The following is a 22,239-nucleotide window of genomic DNA, read 5'->3' on the forward strand; positions in this document are numbered from 1 at the left end:
CTTCCTATCTGCATATCCTCTAGTAGTCAACATGACTTATAATTTCCCTCAACATTTAAGAATTATATCTCAAATTCAGAGACTGAAATGTGCTACAACACTAGACTTATTTCTAAGTAAAGCTACATCATCAACGGATAGCCAAAATGGTCTTATCCGTTGAGGCTACAAACACTAGATTTCTACTTAAGTGTTTTGTTAAATATATCATCAAACTAATGCACATATATTCCTAACAATCTCCCCCTATTTATGTCTATAAGAATTGTAGACATAAATTCAAGGTTAACTTGATGATAACAAAACACTTAACAAATATATGAACTGAAACTAAGTAGAAATTTAAAAGTGCTGCAAAAGTGTATGTACTAGAAGGTAATTGAAGATTTACAGTATTTCCAAGGGTGCTCCTCTAGCCTGAGCAAATCATCTTTTTCTTCTTTGTTCCCTGGTTTTCTTTCCTAGCCCCTTGTCATTTTCCTCAATTTGGAGTTGGAGTTGTCTGAAGAATTCAGCTTCATCTTCATCACTGATATCCAACTTAGATTGCATTTCTTTGAGAGTTTCATTGCTGGCAATCTTGAGTTGGTCTTCAAGTCTGAAAAATCTTTTGACTCCTTTATCATCTCTGAATTCCATCAACCAATGAGGTGATTTGTGAATTGTAGTTCCCCTTTCTTGAATGAGTAAGGTTCTGGGCAAAGCATTGGGCTCCCTCCAAGTTTTCCTTATGTTGGCAATCTTGTTGAGAATTTCAGTCTTGGCAGTTCTGGTAAAGCCAGAATCCTTTTGTATGGCTGAAAAGACTCTGATCAAGGTAGAGTAGCCCTCATTCAGAATCCTGTAGAGAGGCCATGTTCTTTCCCCAGCTCCTTTGTATCTGAACACCAATCTCTCTGGTAGCTGTCTGTAGGCAGCAATTCCCCTTACATCCTCCAGCTCATCCAGATAGAGTTCAATGTCTGAAATTTCTTTTATGTCACAGATGTGAACATAATCATCTTTAGAAATGGGTGGCTTAGGGTTAGGTTTATGTTTTTGAGTGAATTTCTTAGAGTTTAGGGGAGGTGTAGATTTGGATTTTCTTTTCTGTTTCTTTGGTAGTGGAAGAGTGGTTAAAAAAGTAGGCAAATTGATGGTGTCCCAATCAATAGGTTCCTCTTTTGGGATGATTGGTTCACCATGGATGTTTATAGTGGGATCAGCAACAAAGGGTTCAGGTATGGAAGGTAGAGATTTAGTTTCTTCAGTGTTGTCTTCACTCCTTCTATGTGTCTTGGCCTTTCTTCTGTTTCCCTTCTGCCATTCCTCTTTTTCCTCCATACTTTCACCAAATATACTCCCAAAAACCTCATCTAAGTTTGCAATCTTGTCTTCACCCTTGACTTCAATTCCTTACTCATTTTCAACTAGACTTGACTTTAGCTTTTGTTCAAGCTTTGCTTGTGCTCTTTTGTCAGCCTTGAGTTTTTCAGCTTCTTTCTTTAACCTTTTGGTTTCTTCCCTCTTGGCTATTGAGAATTTGGGATGTCCTTGCATCACACATATGCTATTTCCCTCTCTTAAGATAATAGCCATGTTTCTCCTTACTGCCTCATCCATGGTCTCCTTGTGTTTTATGATGCTAGCACCCAAAACTTTGTCTTCATCAGGCTTTGGAAGAGGAAAGTCCACTTCTTTCATCTGAGCAAAGTCTAGAGGGTTCTTTGTGGAGTCCTTGCTGGATCTAGTGTTGGGCTTGAGAACCATAGGTTTTAGATTCTTGAAAAAAGTCTCTCCAACCTTATTTCTCCTTTCTGGCTTGTGCTCCATATTGATTGGTTCAACCTTTGTGCTATGTTTCACAGATATTGATTTATCTTGTGTAGAGCCAAACAACTGTTGCATCCTTTCATCAATTCTCCTCCTTTGCTCTTTCACTTGAATTTCAGCTGCTGCTAGCTGGATTAAATCAATTCCATCAGGCTTTCCTTTGATTTGAATGATTGGAGAAGTAGTGATGGCAGGAACTAGCACTTTAGATATTTGGATTTTTGTAGATGGCTCTCCTTCCCCTTCCCTTTTCCTCTCCCCCTTTTTGTTATCATCAAGGAGAGGGGTCAAGCCCTGTGCTTTTGCCAGCTGCATAAGTAGATTTGTTTGAGATTGTTGGTTGTGAAGAATGGTGGCCACAGAATCTTCAATAACTTGAACTCTGTCTTCCAATTTGGCCAGCCTCTTTTCAGTATGTGATTCCTTTTTCAATCTCAACAAAATGTCCTGCATTGTACCATAGGGCATGACTGAATCCAATTTTTCAGAATTGTAGGATTTCAAGTCAGCAATATCCTTTCTGAGTTCATCCACACTCAGATTCTGTCTTACTTGCTGCAACTTCATGAGATGCAGTGAGTCCAAGTGAGCTGTAAGGATAGCCTTTGTACCAGCATGAGAAGTTTTCTGAATGGCCTGTTTGATAGTACTGATTTGTTTGACTAAGGATACATTGAATTGCCCTGTTGTAGACTCCTTTGATAAGGCCCATTCAGGTAGATTTAGAATAGAACTAGGGCCTTCATCTCCCCCTAAGTTCATGCTTCCATCAGAAGAAACAAAGTCATCATCATCAGAATTTACTCCAAATTCTTCAAATGACTCACCAGCTGTTGAAGGCATCTTGTTAATAGCAGCTTTGTCCCTTTGAAGAGATGTTGTTGTATGTACTAGATGTAGTGTCTTTTCTGCCTCCACATTGCCCTGTGCAGCCAATAATTGATAGGCTGAAACAGGATGAGTAAAAGTGTCAGCATCCAAGGAAATGTTATCAATTACAGCTTTTAATGTTGCTGAAATTGTCTTTCCTTTTCAGCATCATTCACAATCATTGACTCACTAGCAATGGCTGGTTCCATCCTTATATCTGCTGTACCTGCCTTTCTCTCATTTTCTCTATGTTCTTGCATCAGGGGCTCCCCCTGGCTCACACAACTCACTCCCTCACCTTCACCTACTAAGGTGGTACTCCTCTCACTTACTTTTGCCATGCTGAAAAAAATAGCATGCATATTTGAGCTCTCAATCTCTCCTTTTGCCTGGGAGCAACCCAGCCTCTCACTCAAATTGTCACTCCCTTCCCTCAGTCCTAGAAGTGATTGTACAGTAATCAAGTCTTCTACACTTGGAATTGTTTCAGTTGTGTGTGTAGAGACTATCAACGGATGCGAAATAGCCGTTGAAGGTGAAACTGATGGTATCAACGGATAACAGCTGTTAAGCTTATCCGTTGAAGAACAACCACTTGTCAACGGATGAGTGATATCCGTTAAAGAAGGAAAAGAAGTAGAAATTGAAAGTGATATAACTGTTGAATCTGTGTAGATTGATATGAGTTTTGGTGACACAGATCCTTCAATTACATCTGAAAGAATTTGCGGGTGATCCAACAAATCATCTAAAAGATGATGATCACTTGTATTTGAGTGGGGCTCCTCCCTGAGTTGTAAAGAGGGAGAATCAGGAATTGATGGGAATAACATATCCACATCTAGAGATGGTGATGAAGTGTGTGGTGATTGATGTGTGTTAATTGTGAGAGAATGGGGCTGTGACTCCACATTTGTTGGAGCCACATCAAACTGAGTTTGAGAAGGCATAGATACAGATGGATGTATCTGTGCAGTGTGTGCACCCTGTGTAGAAGATTGGGTTCTTGCTCTCTTTCTTCTAATAAAGGCTTTTGTTGGTGAGTGTTTGGCTTTAGTGTCCCTCCCTCGTTTGTTCTGTGTTCCTGGTTGGGAACTATTTTCAATAGTTACATCCTTTTGGGAGGATGCAGCTAGGGATATGCTAGTAACCCTTTCAACCACCACAGCTTTTTGAGAAACTGTGGCTTGGCTAGCTTGGGAAGCACTTATCTCTCCTTCCTTATCCTGGGGGTTTCTTTGATATTCACCCCTCCCCTCACCACTCACACCCTGTTCACTCCCCTCAGGGTTAATGGTAGATGTTACAACTGTTGTCTTTTGAGAAACAACAGAGGTAGTTTTCTTTGTCTTTGATTTTGAAAGTTTAGTTTTGGTGACCTTGGTAGGAATCTGTTGGGGCATTGTCACAGATTCCATGGCCACACTAGAAGATAAAGAAATAGAGGGGTTGGAAGAAGTAGGAGTTCTAGAAGCAATTACCTCACTTACCTGAGGTGCATTCATGATTGGTAAATATACCAATGGCACACTGCTGTTGAGATCCATTCTCAATAAATCTGCAAGAACTCTTTTCTCTTGTGCCCAGCACTTGAGTTTATTATTCTCATTGGTTATGACCAAACCTTCAGCAACATGGTTAGCCAATAACATAAAGAATCTAGCATAATAGATGTTATTAGATCTATTAGCTTTGTTACCTAATCTAGTACCCAATTCTAGCATAACATAGTTGCTAAAATTAAAATACCTATCAGAAACAAGCATATAGAGCATATTAACAAGAGATGAAGTTATGGCATCAAAATTGCTAATTTTCCCAGAGAAAACCTTAATAAAGGCATCCCCAAGAAAACTCCATTCTTTCCTAAGGCCTTTTCTTTTAATACTCCCTAAACTAGCAGAGTTAAGAGAATAACCTATGGAATCTAACATGCTGGATACATTATTATCAGTGTGTGGTGTCATGGCATTGTTCTCAGGTAATTTAAAACATGCTAGTAAATTATCACAATTAACACAGTGATTTTTACCTTTGAGGGTGAAGGAGATAGTCATATCTATTGAGTTGAACTGAGCAGTTGTCCAAATCTCCTCAACTACTTCACAGTAAATCGTTGGGGCTTCCAGCATTGCATAGCTAAGTTTACAGTTTTTGATGAAGTCCATCATTTTGTGATAATCGGAATGGGCTTCATTCTTTTCTACCAAAGCTATGAAATTGTTCTTCTCATAGATGAATCCAGATTGAGACATAATCTTTACTACTGTTGCCATTGTTGTGAGTAGAATTTGCAGAGAATAACTTGAAGGTTTTGCAGAGAGAAAATGGTAAAAGCTTTGAAATTTCAAGAAAGCGTAAAGTAAAAATGAAAAAATCAGAAGGGCTTATATACTTTCTCAAATTAAAAAGCATAAATAAGAGATTAAACAATAAATATATGTAAGTGAATTTCAGCCGGTTTAGAATAAACTGTAAGTATTCTAAAAACTACCTTTAAAACAAATATATACAGCTGTATGTATGAGTATCAACGGTTAAGACAATAGAATCAATGGCTGTGAAACACCTGAATCGACTGATGTGATATTTCAACGGATAAAGTAAATTGTCATCCGTTGAAGAGCACTTCAGTTTTATCCGTTGACGGATAAAAATTTCCAGAAATGTATATGTCTTTCAACGGATAATGAACATCCGTTGACAGAACAATTTGGCTTTCAACGGATAGGGAATATCCGTTGATGGAACAATCTGTGTTAAAAAACAAATTTGCTCTAGCAGCTAATACATTTCAGGCTTCAATTCAAATTGCAATAAGGACATGAATTTTAAGAGTAATTAAGCATACCTAGCTCACTTACCAATCTTGTGAATGTTGATTCATCAAGTGGCTTGGTAAATATGTCTGCAATTTGTTGTTCACTTGGAACAAAATGAAGTTCCACTGTACCTTTCATCACATGTTCCCTAATGAAGTGGTACTTGATATCAATGTGCTTGGTTCTTGAGTGCTGCACTGGATTTTCAGTAATGGCAATGGCACTTGTGTTGTCACAAAATATTGGAATTTTGTCAACAGTCATACCATAGTCAAATAACTGGTTCCTCATCCATAGTATTTGTGCACAGCAACTACCAGCTGCAATGTACTCAGCTTCAGCTGTTGATGTGGAAACAGAATTCTGCTTCTTGCTGAATCATGATACAAGCTTGTTCCCTAGAAATTGACAGGTGCCTGTTGTGCTTTTCCTGTCTATTTTGCAACCTGCATAATCTGCATCTGAGTAGCCAATTAGATCAAAACCAGACTCTCTAGGGTACCAAATTCCTAGATTTGGAGTCCCCTTGAGATATCTGAAAATTCTTTTAATGGCCACTAAGTGAGATTCTTTAGGGTCAGCTTGAAATCTAGCACAGAGACATGTAGAAAACATTATATCAGGTCTACTAGCAGTTAAATATAAAAGTGAGCCAACCATGCCTCTATAACTTGTAATATCCACAGACTTTTCAGCCTTGTTTAATTCAAGCTTAGTGGCAGTGGCCATGGGAGTTTTTGCAGGTGAACAATCCATTAAGTCAAACTTCTTTAAAAGATCATAAATATATTTAGTTTGACTAATGAAAATTCCACCACTAACTTGTTTAACTTGTAACCCAAGAAAGTAAGTTAGCTCTCCCATCATGCTCATTTCATATTTACTTTGCATTAATTTAGCAAACTTTTTACAAAGCTTATCATCTGTAGATCCAAATATAATATCATCTACATAAATTTGTACAAGTATCTTAGAGCCATTAACATTTCTAAAGAAGAGAGTTTTGTCAACAGTACCTCTTGTGAAATGATTATCTAGAAGGAACTTTGACAAAGTCTTATACCAGGCTCTAGGTGCTTGCTTTAGTCCATAGAGTGCTTTCAACAGATAATACACATGGTCTGGAAAATTTTGATCTTCAAAACCTGGAGGTTGGCTTACATAAACTTCTTCCTCCAATTCCCCATTTAGAAATGCACTCTTGACATCCATCTGATAGACTTTGAAATTGGCATTAGCTGCATAGGCTAGAAAGATTCTGATGGCTTCAAGTCTTGCAACTGGAGCAAATGTTTCATCAAAATCTATTCCCTCTTGTTGAGAATAGCCTTTAGCAACCAATCTGGCTTTATTCCTTACGACAATGCCATTTTCATCCATCTTGTTTCTGAATACCCATTTTGTGTTAATGGAATTCTTGTTCTTTGGCTTGGGTACCAGCTTCCAAATTTTGTTTCTCTCAAATTGGTTCAGCTCTTCCTGCATAGCTAATATCCAATCTGGATCCATTAAGGCTTCTTCCACTTTCTTAGGTTCCTCCTGAGATAGAAAACTACTATACAGACATTCATTTTGAGTAGCTCTTCTTGTTTGCACTTTAGATGATACATCACCAATGATCAGTTCAAAGAGATGATTCTTGGTCCATTTCCTTTGAGGTGGAAGATGTGCTCTAGATGAGGTGGCCTCAGTATTGTCGTGATGTGAGACAGAGTGTTGATCAGTTGAAACTCCCCTTGAGTTGTTGGTCCTTTGCAGGGAACTTGGAGTTCTATCAACTGATGATGTAAATCGATTATCCGTTGATGAACTATGATCAACGGATGCTTCATTATGTACTTCAACGGATGATACACTATGTCTTTCAACGGATACTGCATTGCTTCTTTCAACAGATGCAGAATTCTGACTTTCAACGGATGCAGTATTTTATGCATTATCCAAGGGCATATCTTGAATCTCTTTTGAAGTGTCATCTCCATCAATCTCCTCTTCACTATCATCACAATATATCTCAATGTTGTCAAATTTGAGTCTTTCATGGTGTCCCTCATCTGTTAGTCCAACAATCTTTTTATCATCAAACACAACATGCACAGATTCCATAACAATATTGGTTCTTAGATTGTAGACCCTATAAGATTTTCCAGCTGAGTAACCAACAAATATCCCTTCATCAGCCTTTGCATCAAACTTCCCTTTATGGTCAGATTGATTTCTCAGTATAAAGCATTTACATCCAAAGACATGAAGAAAGTTTAGAGTTGGTTTTCTTCTCTTGAACAACTGATAAGGAGTCATGCCTTTAGCTTGATTGATCAAAGAAATATTCTGAGTGTAGCAGGCACAATTAACAGCTTCATCCCAGAAATATGTTGGTAACTTTGATTCTTCAAGCATTGTTCTGGCAGCCTCAATTAAAGATCTGTTCTTTCTTTCAACTACCCCATTTTGCCGAGGTGTTCTTGGAGCTGAGAACTCATGCATGATTCCATTTTCTTCACAGAACAGCCTCATTGTCAAATTCTTGAACTCAGTTCCATTGTCACTCCTGATATTCCTAACCTTCAAGTCAGGATGATTATTGACTTGCCTGATGTGATTGATAATGATTTCACTTGCTTCATCCTTTGATCCAAGAAAATAGACCCATGAAAACTTTGAGAAATCATCTACAATCACCAAGCAATATCTTTTTCTTGCAATTGACAATACATTGACTGGTCCAAACAAATCCATATGTAGCAGCTATAATGGTTCATCAATTGTTGTTTCAAGCTTCTTTTTGAATGATGCTTTCCTTTGTTTGCCTTTCTGACAAGCATCACACAAACCATCCCTTGAGAATTCAACAAGAGGAATTCCTCTGACTAAGTCCTTTTTGACTAGATCATTCATTGTCTTGAAATTCAAATGGGATAGCTTCTTGTGCCATAGCCAACTTTCAACTAAACTTGCTTTGCTGAAGAGACAAGTAATAGATTCTGCATCTGTAGAGTTGAAGTCAGCTAAGTACACATTTCCTTTTCTAACTCCAGTTAGAATCACTTTGTTGTCTTTCTTACTGGTGACAACACAGGCTTCTGAATTGAAGGAAATTATATTCCCTCTATCACATAGTTGACTGATGCTCAGTAAGTTGTGCTTGAGACCATCAACTAATGCAACTTCATCAATTATGACATTCCTTGTTGAAATCAAGCCATATCCCTTAGTAAACCCTTTGCTGTCATCTCCAAAGGTTATGCTAGGGCCAGCTCTCTCCTTAAACTCTGTGAGCAGAGAGAAATCTCCTGTCATGTGTCTTGAACAGCCACTGTCCAAGTACCATAGATTTCTTCTTTTTCCCTGCACACCATAAAATCAATCAAGTTGATTTTGGTACCCAAGTTTCCTTGGGTCCATTCTTGTTAGCCTTTCTCCTAGACTTCATTCCTCCTGCATCTTTAGACTTAGGTAACTTTGAGTCAACCTTGATCTTAGATGTAGTTGGTTGAGGTGTAGGGTTAGTCACAGAATCATTTAGCACATTTGGAATTTGATAAGGCATGGATTGTGCAAGCATGTTATTCCATATTGGCATATTGTATGGCATTTGAGGCATACTAAATGCAGCAAGATAAGGATTGTTAAAATATGGCATGTTTGCAAAATGTGCATAAGGATTCTGATGAGACATAACAGGCATACCATGCAGAGGTGATGCAGACATATTAGGCATGGAAGAGGGCACAGGTATGGGAGTTTTCTTAATAGATTTGCAATTAGCAGATAGATGATTAACACTACTACAATGCACACAGCTTTTTCTAGGAGCATACTTATCAGGTGTGTAATTGTTATGTTTGTTAACCCCTACCTTCCCATTTCTATTAGATTTCCTTTTAGTTTCCTTTTTATCCTCAACCAGTTTGAGCCTATTCTTTAACTGTTCTAAGGTCATGTGTCCTATATTCACCTTACTGAAATCTTTGGATGTGCTTGCTTCTTCTTTGACAAAGTTCTTGGAAGTTGAACCAAACTTTTTGTTGAGTTTCTTTAGATTTTCACTTTTAGAAACATCCGCCTGTTTTAATTGAGGAACCTTCAACGGATGCTCCTTTTTTTCCTTCAACGGATAACTTTCATCATCCGTTGATTCCACATCCGTTGACAGCCCGTCAATTAATTCCAGTTTCTTTTTGTTTTTATTCCAGGCAGTCTCACAGAATGATTCAATTCCTTGGACCTTGGCAATTTGAGCACTAACATCCCTAGATGTCTTCCAGGCTTTAATCACCTCTTGCTCTCTCTCTCTAATTGATTAGAAAGTATTTATACTTTCTTAACAGATTCAGCTAGTTCATTTTCAATAGATATACAATATAGCTTAGTTTTCTCTAGGTCAATCAACTTATCTTCTAACACAGCATTTCTATCACTTAAAAACAAATTGTTCTCTTTAATCCTACTATTTTCTTTAGCAAGAGATTTAAGAGACACACGCAAATGATACAGTTCAGTAGACATGTCATTAAAAGCATCATTGCACTCTTCTTTAGTAAGCTGTGTTAAATCAGTAGTGATTACCTGGTTGCTTGATGAACTAACTTCATTTTCCTCAGAATCAGCCATGAGAGCCAAGTTGACATATTCCACATTTTCATCCTCTTCTTCTCCATCAGCTGCCCAGTCTTTTTCTTGAGTAATGAAAGCCCTCTCCTTTTGCTTGAGCAGATCAAAATATTTCTTTTTGTAATCTACTTGGTCAAATTTCTTCTTTTCAGAAGTTGGCTTTCTGCACTCACTTGCAAAGTGTCCACTTGTACCACAATTGTAACACTTGAACTTGGATTTGTCCACCATGTTCTTATGAGGTTTAGTGGCTCTAGTGTTTTTCTTAAATTTCATCTTTGCAAATCTTCTGGACAGAAATGCAAGATGCTCATCAATACCATCAGAGTCATCTTGGCTGGAGTTGGCTTCATTCTCAGCAACTTGCTCCTTACCCTTGCTTGATTCTGATTTGCTTGTGCCATCTTTGGAGTTTGATGTAGATCTCACAGTTTCTTGTCTGCATTCTTTCTCATTTTCAGCTACCAAGGCAACTGAACCTCCTTTCTTTCTTCCCTTCTCCAATACCTCATCATGTTCCAGCTCTAGTTCATAAGTCTTCAAGATTCCATATAATCTTTCAAGAGTGAAGTCCTTATAATCTTGAGAGTTTCTCAAGGAGACAGTCATGGGTTTCCATTCCTTTGGCAAGGATCTTAAAAATTTAAGATTTGAATCCTTCACCTGGTACACTCTACCATACAGCTTCAGTCCATTCAACAGCTTTTGGAATCTATTGAATGTGTCATTTAAAGATTCATTTTCTTCAAAATGAAAATACTCATACTGTTGAATGAGAAGCTGCATTTTGTTTTCTTTTACTTGTTCTGTACCTTCACACAGTAGCTGAACTGTGTCCCAAACCTCTTTGGCAGTTGTGCAATTTATCACATTATCAAACATATCCTTGTCAAGACCATTAAACAAAATGTTCATAGCCTTCTTATCCTTGTGGACTTCTTCTGTGTCTTCCATTGTCCATTCTGCTCTAGGTTTTGGAATGGATTGACCAACAGCAATTGTGGCTGTAGCAACTGTGGCTACTTTGTGAGGGATGTGAGGACCATTCTCAATGCAGTTTACATAACCTTCATCTTGGGAGAGTAGATGAAGGTGCATTTTCACCTTCCAATGGTGATAACTGTCTTTGTCAAGAACTGGGATTTTTACTCCAATATCCTTCTTACTCATCTTTGTTAGTTTCCAAGATCTTTAAACTCTTTGTGTGTCAAGAGCTTGCTCTGATACCAATTGTTATTCCTAATGAACTAACAATGAGATTTACAGAAGGGGGGTTGAATGTAAATCTCAAAACTTTTTCAAGTTTTGAGCAGTTTCAAAGGCTATGTGTTTAAGATAAACAAGTGTATGAATTGCTTTAAGCTAATACATACAGATATATATTCAAACACTAATGTAAAGAACACAACAGACCTTAAAAACTTTTCTGGTGGATTGTTGTTCCACTAGAGATGGTATTTCAGAAAATCTGTGATTCAAGAAGTTGATCACAACTGCATCCTAGTACAAACTAGATAATTTTTCTCTCAAGATTTTTCTAAACAGTTCTGGAAAAATTCATATCTAATTACTAGCTGCTACTTGGTTTATATATTACCAAGTTTACAAGTGAAGACAAAAATAAAAAGTACAATTATAAAATAAGTTCTCCACTTGTTTCTTCTCCATTTTTACTCCAGTGTATTGTTGACTATTGCCTCTTTATACTAGAGTAGAACGGCTGCTTTTTCTGATGTTCCTGAAATAGGCTACCACATCTCAGTTGTCTCTGTCAACCCATGTGCCTCTGTTTGTAGGTACAACTACCACTTGTCAACTGCTATCTAACAGAACATCTGTTGAAGCCTTCATCCGTTGATGGCTTCATCCGTTGATGTGTTAGCAGTTGAAGCTCTATCCGTTGATGCACTCATCCGTTGAAGGATGTTATCCGTTGAAGCTTTAGAGACATCCGTTGAAGCTTTATTTCTCATCCGTTGAAGGTCTTTAAGTTATCCGTTGACACCATTTCATTTATACAAGATTACAAGGCATGAAATATTTACAATTGGCCTTCCTATCTGCATATCCTCTAGTAGTCAACATGACTTATAATTTCCCTCAACATTTAAGAATTATATCTCAAATTCAGAGACTGAAATGTGCTACAACACTAGACTTATTTCTAAGTAAAACTACACCATCAACGGATAGCCAAAATGGTCTTATCCGTTGAGGCTACAAACACTAGATTTCTACTTAAGTGTTTTGTTAAATATATCATCAAACTAATGCACATATATTCCTAACAATATGTATATATGTAAAAATCCAAATCATATACACATATAAGAATAGAGAGATGAATATCAAGACATTTATATTTCCAAATATATAATAGATCATAGATTTACGCTGGTATCAAATGCAGTCTACATTACGGCTCGACTTTTACAACATATTAATCTCTATTATAGAATGGACCAATACATCATCAAGACATGTATTAGATGTGTCATGGAGGGAAATCTAAAACGAAAGTATACACCATGGTATGTATTCCACATCAGAGACTCCTAAATTTAAATTTTAAGTATGACTTAAATTTTTGGTATATTAGTAAAATTTCTAGCACTCTAACCTGTATATAGGTTTCATCCTTATTTCTCAAATAGACTCTGTTGTTGAATTATATGCCAAGAAAAATGTTTTTGTTGCTGATGGCGATTGTGCTGATGTAGAGACAAAGATGTGTCCCATCTGCGATTAGAATTGAAACTTTGCCTCATAAATTATCCACAACTACATTAAGATGAAAGAAGATAATTGGAATCCTAACTGCATATATTAACATCTTATTTTTCAAGGGATATTCAATTACTATAAAAAAATTTAAAAATTTGACATTTTATCGTATGAAGCATGTTATATACACTTGAACATGGACAATCACCTCTTTACTGGCATATATAATTCAATTGACTTCCAAAATCTCTCTTTAAATATGCTCCACAGTTCATATAATTCTGAAAAATCAGTAAATCTTGCAACTGCAAACATTAAATATAATATAATATCTCTGCAATCCTCACGTCATTACTTTTTCTAGCAATTCCTTGTGATCGAGTTACTTCAAATTTAATATGACAGACTATCTCATCGTAATAAGAAATTGGTATTTGCCTCGGTAAGTTCATTCATCACTTCTTATTCCAAATTTTCTCCTGCAAGTACAAAGATATATATATATATATATATATATATATAATGATATACAATCCAAATGATTAAAACCGGGGGAAGGTAGAAAAATCGGAGAAAAAATGGTATAAAATGTATTATTTTTGTCATAATCAAGAACAATGCTATAGCAACATGTATATTTTATCAACATAAAATCAAATGAGTATCAACATAATATCAACATAATCAAGAACAATCCTAAAGTAATAAAGGCGAAAAGAAATATTGACTTTAAATCTCTTGATATTTCTCCCAACCTGTATATTTTATCAACATAAAATCAAATGAGTATCAACATAATATCTCACCAGTAATTAAACTACATAATCTTAAGTGCACGGTTATGGAATAGTAGCCTGGAACTATTTATTTATATTAAAATTGGACAAAAGGATATAAACTCGACAAAAACACGGTGAAATTAAATAGTCGTGCACACTTGGCTTAAAATTTGTTGAAAACATGGTGATATTCATCCCCGCGTCTGCACAAATCTAAACCAATATGGAGAACAATATAATCAGAAAATAATCCACCAAGTTCTACAATTAACAAAAAATGAGAAAAATCAAATACAACAATAAAAGTATAACATTATGCGAGAAAATAACAAAAAAATTGAAATGAAGTTGTTTAGGACTAAATCAAACAGTTGGAGTGCAAAAAAAACGATCTAAAAAATATTCAAAAAACTATGGTTAAAACTTGTACATACTTTAAATCAATTAACGAACCATAATGGTTACCCTTTCCCATGAGAGGTCTGCATATTTGTAATACACAAAGTAACTATACCGGTGGAGTGAGGGATATGAAACTATCAATCGCCTCAAACATTGATGAGTTATTTGAGTCTTGATAATCCCCTGAAATTGAAATATAAGAAGTATAAAAAATCACTCCAACATGTAAACACAAATATCAAAAAGATAAGAGAAAGCATTACAGAAATTCAATTTTGTAATAGATACAATGATAATCACAAATACAAACACATATCTAAATACATTAATTTTGAAATAATTGATGTATAATCAATTATATCTTTATCCTGCACAAATCAAACAAATTAAACAAATCACACATACATTACGAATATATATACACACACACGAAGAAACTGAGAGAGAAGAAGGAGAAAAAAAATGATAAATCTGAGAGAAATCGTTTGTTTGTAACATAGTTTACGATGAATAGAATTCAAAAAAATTCAAACATATTATTTAGTTGTTATAATCAGGGAGCAGTTTAAGTGTCTAAATTGATATGTTAGATTAGTTTTTATATGGGTTAAGATAAATTTAAATGTGAAAGATCCATGGATATCTGTATAATATAAAGTTTTATGTGTAAAGAAAATAAAATGGGTTATGGATTATGGGTCATGGGTAAATTAGTGGGTAAATCTTATATGTGTAATAATAGCCTTTAAGATTATATAGAACCATTGAAAAATAATTAAAATAATGTAAAAATGGAACCATTGAAAAATAATTTTTGTAATACTAAAATTAAAAAAAAAAGAGTAAAAGAGACGACATATCAAATCAATACAAAAAATTATACTAAAATTACAAAAAAAAAAGAGTAAAAAGTCGAATAAAAAGAAAAAAAATTGAAAATAGAAGAATGAGAGAGATAAATGTCTGATATAATTTGAAATAGTGGTTTTTGAAGGTAGATATATTTGAATAGATAGTTTTATTGTATTTGTGGCTAAAATTGTAGATCTTGAGTAGCACACATATAATATTAATTGGGTAATTTGATTGGATATGAGATAATTAAGGAAATTTGAATTTCAAAAAAAAAATTGAATGTGTAAATAAAGAATTAGAGAGAATAAGGAAACCAATAATTATCATTGAATTAGTGTTGTAACAAATGTGAGAAAATCATGCAAATCTTTCCTTAGATAAGATGTTTAAATTTTAAAATTCAAAAAAATTTGAACGTACTAATCAGTTGCTACAATCAGGGGGGTCTAGCTGTATAATAGGTTAGTTTGTATATGGGTTATAAAATATTTAAATATTAAAAGATCCATGGATATGTGTATAATATAATGTTTTATGTGTAAAAAAATTAAATGGGTCATGGATAATGGGTCATGGGTAAATTCATGGGTAAATTTAGTGGGTAAATTCTAAATGGGCATTAGTAGCCTTTAAGATAATATAGATTTATAATATGAATACGTGAATTATAAATGTTAATATTTAGAATTTTAAATTTCACTGAAATATCAAAAAGTACTTAATTTGAATTAGGTTTATGTTTGATATATTTCTCACGTATAAGTATTGGATGATATATTATTATGAATAATATTATTGACAAAATATATGTATATATGGACTTATTACTCAAACATAAATCTAAATCAAAATAAGTAGTTTTTGATATATATTTCAGTGATATTTAAAAATATAAATATTAATGGTGCATTAATTGAAAGAATAAATGTGAAATAAATATCATTAAATTATGAACGGACGTGAAAATATGTATAATTCGTTGATTTTTTTAGATTTTTTATATGTTTATATTATAATTGCGGTTAGATTATTTTTTGTGTCAAAAATATGATTGATGAGTAAAAATTAGTAGTCCGATCGAGTATTCAATTCGTGTATTCGCTTTTAAAATGCTAGTCTGGTTCGAATAAGTACATATACATGTGTGTGTATGTATGTATGTGTATATCTATGTATATATGTATATATGAATATGTATATGTATATACTAATCATATAAAATTAATAAATTTTAACAAATAATTATTTAGTTAAATAAATTTTACATTTACGTTAATCTATATATAAAGTACACAATGGTGAAGCATATTAATGATGCATCAATTAATATATATTAATTATGAGCAACAAATATTATATAAGTATTAATAGTCAACTAGTAAATATTAATTGTGAAAATAAATATAAAATAAATATTATATATATATTAAGTAGGGGCATAATAGACATATAAATTAATTTACTCAACAAACTCGCTTGTTGTTGTATTATATATATATATAGTAGTTAATAGATTAATTAGTTATTAAGTATATTTTAATAAAAATTAGTTATTAATGCGTAGAGAATTAAATATCTTAAAATAATGGAGGTATTAATACGAAATAAATAAGATGGGGTTAAAATGTCTTTTTACATCTTAGGGGGTATAACGGTCATTTTACTTGATTAAATTGTCTCATTGAAACCCCCACTTGCTCTATTATATATATAATAGATAATAGATGTCTCCGGACCAAAAACTCATGCTTGTTGCCACATCCAAGATTAAGTCGTAACATTTTCTCTTGATTACAATTAACACCGGAGACCGTAATTAGGGATTTGTTCAACCCCTTACACTATTTGAAATCGGCAACTGAACCGAGATATTGTTGAAAATATGATACTACGTATATTTGTTAACCGAATAATTTGATAAAACCCTAAAAACACCGACTAATGCAATTTACAGTAAAAATCGAATAGTTGAATAATATATAATCGACATGTCGAAATCCAAGAACAGTACGGAGGGGGAACCAACTGACCACTTTCGATAAGTCAGGGAGAGAATATTCAAAATTTATTAAATTTAGAGAGAGGAGAGTGTAATCTCTTCTATATATAATGGGAGAATAAGGGGATAATATGATAAGATTAAAAATCTCATTTAAAAGACTAAAATACCCCTATTTTTAATATTTATATAAAAAATGTGGTTTATGGGAATCGAACCCAAGTTATTTCATTCACATATACACCACATACCACTATAACATATTTTGTCACATATATTTTTTATCATACACATAATATGTAATTGTGTTAAATAAATATTTTATTTAACTTTAAAAGTAGTTACTTTAATCCCAAAAAAATGGATCGTTAATTGAATTTTTGAACAGTTAATTTTAAAGAACTTAATTCCAGATATAAAGTTAGGCATAGTACATAAATTAATTATTATCTTATTTATTAATCATTTGTTAGTTTGAAAATATATTTTATATATTTTAACATATTTTTCGTCATAAAAAGTAATTAAAATGCACATATATAATATATTTTTTAAAAATATTGAAAATAAAATCACTTATATGTAAATAATCAATATTATTATTACATATTTAGATAAGTTCGAATTATAATGAGTCAATGCATTTTAGTTTATTTCAAATTTGAAATCAAAACTTGGCTTTTGTTAAAAAAATACTCAAATTTTGACTACATGACCCGGCCGAAAACATTGTCACATTATACGTTTAGTAAATTTAAATTACAAGCTCGCAGAGAATATCTTATCAATAATGTGAAATATTTTAATATCTTATCTTAATATAAATTAATATATTTGAGGTCTTGATAGGATCAAGTCAATTGATATTAAAATTACTAAATTCACTGGTAGCGTAATTGTTCTTGGGAATTGTCCCGGTTTTAAAAATATCGAAATTTGATATAAGATCTCACGAGATTTGTTAAAATTATGATGATATATTAAATATATTTATTTTTTATTTTTCACTTGAAAAAACTAGCCTTTTAAAAATAATTCTTTTAGATAAGCAATATTCACTGATCAAGAAAATATTGTACAAATATTTTGAATTATTTTAATATTTTAAATTATACAAATAAAAGTTATATTTTTACTATATTGTAGCATTTAATTCAAGGGAATTTACCAAAATACTATTTTTTATGAAAATGTTTGTAAAAATACGGACAAAAGTTGCATATGAGGTTGAACGGTTGCATATGAGGTTGATCCGTATTTTACAAATATTTTCTGCAACTTGGGTATTTATGCAAAAAATCCTTGATTCAATGCATTTTATACTATTTAAAAGGATATATATATATATATATCAATAATTTGAAGGAATTAACCAGTTCAACCGATACTTATAAAACTTTATCGAATTGAAAAATATTTAATTTTAGGAGAATAGTATACAATGTTATCAAATTATTATATGAAGAAATATTAGAGTTGTAATTAAAGAAACTTAAAAACAGTTTAAATAACCATATAATTACAATTTTTCCTTCGAGTTCTTGAAAAAATAAGGAATATCAATAATAAATCTTTAATTTATAATTTAATTTTATGTTACAACCATGATTGGTACTCGATTGCGTAAAAAATAGTTATGGATTGTTTGTCGGTGATAATGTGAATACCATATATAAGTTATTGTAATTTATTTATTACATGTTTTTAATTTTTGAATAATTATAAATGCATGTTATTTAAGTAATCAATTGTCTCGGTAAATGTTAATAATGAATGTAAATGTACATAAATCATATATTTAGCATATAAATTGAAACCATCATAATTTACTAAAAAATGTAACATATGATAATTTACATGCTGACACATACACATATAAGTTAATAATGTAAATAAAAAATAACATTTTTTCATACATACATACGTTGAATTTCAAAAAGTAACATTTTTCATTAAAATCAACTTTTTATATTGACAGTATTGTAAATTTTACATTATTGTATATTATGATTGCAAGTCATTCTCACTTCAGTTATGTATTTTTTATCTTTTTAAATTGCGTAAGTTAATTGTAAGTTAGTCGTGAACTCAGTAGTACATATAATTTATTTATATAAAATTCAAATTTTTTGGTCAACTTTATATTGAACATATATGTTAACTTTTAGCTTTTTTGTAAACATAATGACGACATTCTACAGAGTAAGTTTAATCGTTTCATTTTAAACGTACATCGACTATCATGTTTATATTTATTCATTAAATATAAATTATACAGCATAAACAAGAGTATATATATATTTTGCTTATTGAGCTATATTAGAAACGTTGTGTAATTTGGTAATGTATTGTATGAAAATAATACATGTTGATAAAAAATCAATTTGTATTTAATATACATTAGACATTGTACAACATTTACAAATAAGAAAATAACTAAGAACATTATAATTGCATGATGCATAAAAAAAATCTAGAAAATGACCCGTGTCTCGCACGGGTTATTATGCTGGTTAAATGACATGATATGCTGACGAAGCAATATGAAATAATTTAAGTGATGTTATTAGTGCGAATGCAAATGTCCATTTTCGTTTAGCAAATAAAAATTTAACACGAAACATTTTATGCAATTATTTTAAAAATCAATTTAATACACCAAAATTTTCCTTCATAATAATAAATTCATTTGTGATAGTAACATATTTATACTATAATATAATAACCGGAATGGAGTATAATTTGTAGTTTGGTTAACCCTTATTTTTGGTTATCCTTTTCCATCACGGCCGTCAGATATTCTTCATCAAATAATCAGAGCCGTTAGATTCAAATACTAAAAAAATACACTATGCAAGTTCTCAGGTTCGAATCCCATCAACAACAAACATTTATATTATTATTTATAAAGATACATATAAGTTATCATGTTCAAATCTTACCAACAACAAATATTTATTACAATATTATTTGTGAATAATATCTCATAAATCATATACTAATTATACTATTTGAACCTAACTTGAAATTATGCATAATGAAATTATAATAATATAATCATTATTTATATAGAATTTTAATAAAATTATAAAAAAATATATATATAAATATTAATCAAGACCCGTGCATTGCAGGGGTCGTAAGCTAGTATTTTTTAATAATTGATCACACAATCAGTTGTAGTAGCATACGAGCTTGCACGTGTACATGCAAAAGATGCATCCCTGCCTACTTAGCAATTTCGCATCATGGCCACAAACTTATTGGCCCATCAAAATGGCATCATGGCCATAAACTTTTTTGGTCCATAAAAAAGACTCCAAGCAGGCTGTAAGTCCCAAAGGTCTAGGCCCAATATTAGTTGGATAAATAGAAAACTAGATTTTGGGTTTTACAAAATAAAATTTAAATCTCAGGATTTAGAATTTTAATTTCAGGCAAGAAATTTCACGCTTTTGTTTAGCAATAATGATTTACCTTTTACTTTAATTTTTAAAACAATTTTAGATGTTTTCTAACAAATATATTTAATTTTTAAAATCCTTGCCCGAAACTAGCCAAACAAACAATTATGTCAATCATGCAAAATATTTATTTAAGTGTTTGTATATACAAATCAAAGCTAATTTTTGAAACCCAATCAAATATATTCTAGGAATATATTTTATTTGTTAATTTGTCGAAACATCGTTACAGATTTTTTTATTATAATACAGATTCAATACGTAAACAATTTAATATTGTCTAACTCTTCCTTCAATTTACCATTCTCATTAATAATAATATTTGGCATGATGATTATCTTATGAATTCAAATATTTCCCTTCCTGATTTGCCCAGGTATATCATTCTAGCGTATTCATTTGGAAACAATTGAGTAATGGAACTTCCTATTGTAATGGTTAATGAATAGTTTAAGAGTCCAAAGAATATTCTGAAGACTAACAACATATTATACTACAATGTATAGTGTGTAAAATGGTAATCACGTAAAGGTTCAATTCTCCCCATTTATCTTTGCATGATAAGCTTTATAGCAACCATTTTTTAAGTATGTAGTTAATAATCTCATGCCTCATGTTCATAAGAAAATGTCATCAAACAATGAATCTTCAATCTAGTGCTAGAACGCTACCAGCTGAAGTTTGATGCATCAGATGAAGCCCAAATTTTGATATATCGTTAAAATCTGAAGATTGAAAAGTCATTTTGTTAAGCACTTATTCATGATAATTAATCCTTCATGTTGTATCTTCTCATTAGTCTACTTACTATTATAATAGTAGCCCTTTATTAATCCTCAACTTGATTATCGACATTCTATTTTTCATCATTGAACATTTTGTTTTTATCGTAACTAACCCGCAGCCGCTACCCATTCAGGGTGCGCACTGGGTACATTTTAAGCATTACCATTATGCACTATTTGACATCTTAAACATTGTCAAACATTTTCAAAAATGTCAATGAACATCAAAATCTACTTGGTACAGAGAGTATAACAGAAAGTTATGACTCATGTAGAAGAGACATTTTTTACTACTAAATATACATGTTATGCATCATAATTGAGATAATGTACAAGTTATTTAATTAAAAAGTATTATGATTGTTACTAACTTCACTTCTTATAATTCATAAAAACACATGTAACCATTAATAATCTAAGTACACATTTTGCTTAACGCTGACATTTTCTTGGCGAAGAAAATCCTAGCGATGATTTAAGTTTTTAACCAAGCAATAGGTCATTGTAGTTTTCTTTGGAAATGAATATTACTCCCTTCGTCCTACTGGATTCTTTACATTGGGGCACGGGAGATCGATACGCATTTTAAGGCTCCCGTAAATCATGGTTCCCTGAATAATTTTAAATATCTGTTTCTTTTGAATAAAAATATAATGTTTAAACTTTTATACATAAAAAGAAAATTAAAAAAATAATATATAGAACTATATTTTATAAGTAGTCTTAAAATGCGTGCCTAAGTATGATGAAAAAATATGTAAAAAATCCAGTGGGACGAAGGAGAGTATGTTTTTTGGTGCATCTTTATGTATTTTTAATTGTTCATTAATATAACTAAGAGGTTTATCATCTCATAATACGATGTACTAGTTATTTTCATCTATTTTGCAGAATAAGGTGCATATAACACTTTACGTTTAATAAATTGTCGGATAATAAGATTGCATAGCGCGGACAAAAGTCCCTAGTACAGATCAATGTTAGTAATGAAATATTTGTTATTTAAATTAAATAAAAACAATACATCCACTTTGTGCAATAAAACTCGAAAATAAATAAATAAAGTCAACAAATAGTCAAGCCATGAAAACCTCAAACTAAACAACAGTCAGC

The sequence above is a fragment of the Apium graveolens genome, unplaced genomic scaffold, assembly GCF_009905375.1.
Source record: "Apium graveolens cultivar Ventura unplaced genomic scaffold, ASM990537v1 ctg4465, whole genome shotgun sequence".
Classification (NCBI taxonomy): domain Eukaryota; kingdom Viridiplantae; phylum Streptophyta; class Magnoliopsida; order Apiales; family Apiaceae; genus Apium; species Apium graveolens.